Raw genomic sequence first — 3,320 nt, forward strand, 5'->3', positions numbered from 1 at the left:
GGTGTGCTGCGAGAACGTAGCGCACCTTTTTTTAAAAGCCTATTTTTTTTATTTTAATGACCGGAACTATATAAAATTGTTGCATAGAGCTCTAGAGCTTTTGAAAAGAGTAACAGAACTCTAAAAAAAATGTCACATTTTTAAATATGGTGTGCCAAGTCTGTGTGAACTTGGCACACCATATTCAAAAATTTGACATTTTTTTAGAGTTCTGATACTCTCTTGAAAATTCTAGAGCTCTATGCAACAATTTTAAATAAGTCCGTTCGTTAAATACAAAAAATTGACTTTCAAAAGAAAGTGCGCTATGTTCTCGCAGCGCACCTAATCTGAAAAACTATTTAAATTATCTATTTCTTTAGAGTTCTTGTTTGTTTTACAATATTCGGTATACGGTAGTACGGTATACAAAAGCTGCGCAACAATAATGAAACTGTCGTTAACTCCAATAACGAGTTACAGAATCCCAGCACAGGCCAATCGCGAAATGATTGCGGCATGGTTACGTGGATTCGGTAGTCGTCTCGTACACAGTATCTGGATCAGCGTCTTCGAGACTGCCGAAAGCCAGAGCCGTGCGTTTATCGTGGTGAGATATCGCGAAACGACGGGGAGCAAGTATCTCGCGGACGAGATGTCGGTAGGAGTGCAGGACGGATTATACCTGCTTATAGTGCCGTAGTAATGCGGAGTCGAAATTTTTATCTCACGTCTCGTAGTCGTACGGAGTACGTCAGAGGAGTGTTTAGTAAAGTGCAGCTCGTCACCGCATTATTGTGGCTTTTCGGAGTCCGTACTTGGGAGTCGTTGCGTTCTGCTTTTTCAAGCCACCGAAGGCAAAGCCGGTCAGTATCACTTAAGAAAAATTCACAACGCTTGTGATTTCTACATATCGAGTCGTATATCCTATTCGTGAAACTTAACAAAGTGATTACGTATTGTCTTATATCTGAGAATAATGTCAAACGTGTCTCTTTAAGCCGATGTTCATATTCATTATAAAATCTTTCTAAATAAACAAGTAGTAAACACTTTTGTCGCGAGCATCGTTTGTCAAATTTTCAAACCTGCAATCAGTGCTAGTAACAGTTGAGTAGGAGTAGTAATGAAAATTTCCTAAACCCGCGTAGTAACTTCTGTATTCGGGTTGACAATGGCGCATAGCCAACTGTCTCATTTGTCGTACGACAATATTGGCGGATGTGTTGATTGGTTGTTGGAGAAATCTTTAAGATTTCTCTAGACGCTCTAGGAATTCTATTGCAGGATATAGTCCCGATCTACAATAGATGTAGTAAGCTTTAAACCTTAAGAAATTGACCAATCAAATTTGAGGGGAATTATTGACTGTGATTGGTCAATTTCTTAAGGCTTAAAGATGCGGCTAACTATAAACAAAATCGAGTCGTGATTGGTCGTGATGTATAACAAGCGACACGTATACGTTACTCCGCCTCGAAATCAGGTGTATCTCTTAGCAACTAATCGTTGCTAAGAGGTAAACCATTTCTTTTACACACATAGCCTGTCCTACCGCTTCTCGTGCGCTTATTCATTTATACATTTTAATTAAATACGGAATAAATATTGAGAAAATTTCAAAATGGTATGTAACTTTTATGATTATTTTGATCCGTTCTACCCGTATACGGCGGTTGCTCGATCAGTTACCGAACACTCTGTATATGAATGGGGAGCGTCCCAGATGCGCACATTGAAAACGGACACAGCCAACCACAACGCCGTATGCCTAGAGATATTCTAGAGACTCTATAAACAACGACATATGATTGGATGTGTCCATTTGTCAATATGCGCATCTGGGATTCACTCATATGAATGCAGCTGGTATTTATCGCGTTACAAGATAAAAGTGTCAGTTTGGCTATAAATTGTTAATAGAAATAAGTAAAATTATTCTGTACGTTGTTTCCAAGATAAAATAAAAAGTTAATTAAGTAAAATTTGTGATATTATAAAAAGGTCATATTTATTCCATAAATTGTCATCGTAACTTCATATTATTTTGAACAGTATTTAAAAAGACAATTGATAAAATAGCGCAATACGAAATATAAATTTTCAGATTTCAAAATGCCAAAGTGTTGTGTTCCACGATGTAAGAACTATTATCAGAAAGGCTTTTTACCGTATTCGTTTTCTGCAGATTAATAATGTTTCACGTTTACAATCAAAATTATGTTTTTATTTATTCATTTCACAGTTTAATAAAAAAAGACTACTAATTGTTTATAATTTTCTTATTTTATTTTTCAAATTATTTCGCTTCCCATGACAATTTCTATTGGTTCTGCCATGTTTTTTCAAACCTTATTTCGACTAATAAGGAGGAACACACACACGTGGTCAAACTCTATCTTATATAGCATGTTTGTCTGGCCCTGGGTTAATCGCTCCGAGAGCGATTAATGACGTCATAAGTCTCTACGAGCCAATCATAAAGCTTATAAGTACTTATTCCACCAATAAACGTAGACTGAATAACCCAGAATGGGTTAACCCAGAGCCAGTCGAACATGCTAGTAGGAACTCTACTAGGCACTAAAGACCCTAAAGCAGAGATTGGCCAACAGAATAGTTTGTCAAAATCCTGCAAGAGGGAAAGATATACATTCGCTATCTCTCTTTACTTAAACTAACCTTACCTCTAGTGATACGCTCATACAGTCTGCATTCCGAAATTTACTGCTAGGGCTCTTATTCTTGAAATAATATACGTAAGTTTCACTGCGCAGGTTTAATCATACCATAAAATAGCTACGCAATGAAAATTACATATACGCAAAAATTTCAAGAATATAGGCCTAGTACTGAAAATTTATAGTTTATGTTACGTATACTATAGAATTTTAGCACTGACAGGGAATTTCGGAACGCAGCCACACAGGGCTATATTCAGAAATCCTCGATGGGTAGTGTTCTATCGTCCTTCGCGGACCAATGAAATCGTCCCATTTTATTCTTCGTAAAGTTAGGCAATAAAATGGGACGATTTGATTAGTCCGCGAAGAACGACGCGACGCGTAACGCGCTAAGTGGGAACTCTCCCTTAGGCTGAGTTCCCACTGAGCACGTCACGCATCGCGTCGTCTGTTGCATCCGAGTTAACCAATCAAATCCTCTAATTGGAATGACGCGACGCGCGACGCACGATGCATTTGTTCCAATGGAACGATTTGATTGATTAACTCGTGACGCAGGCAAACGACGCAACGCGTGACACGCTCAGTAGGAACTCAGCCTTACAAGCGATATACAGGGTGTCCCGAAGTCCCATGATGACCCTTGGTGAGAACGTA

This window comes from Odontomachus brunneus, unplaced genomic scaffold, assembly GCF_010583005.1.
Source record: "Odontomachus brunneus isolate Ranch 3 - 2012 unplaced genomic scaffold, Obru_v1 Obru_scaffold_087, whole genome shotgun sequence".
Lineage (NCBI taxonomy): Eukaryota > Metazoa > Arthropoda > Insecta > Hymenoptera > Formicidae > Odontomachus > Odontomachus brunneus.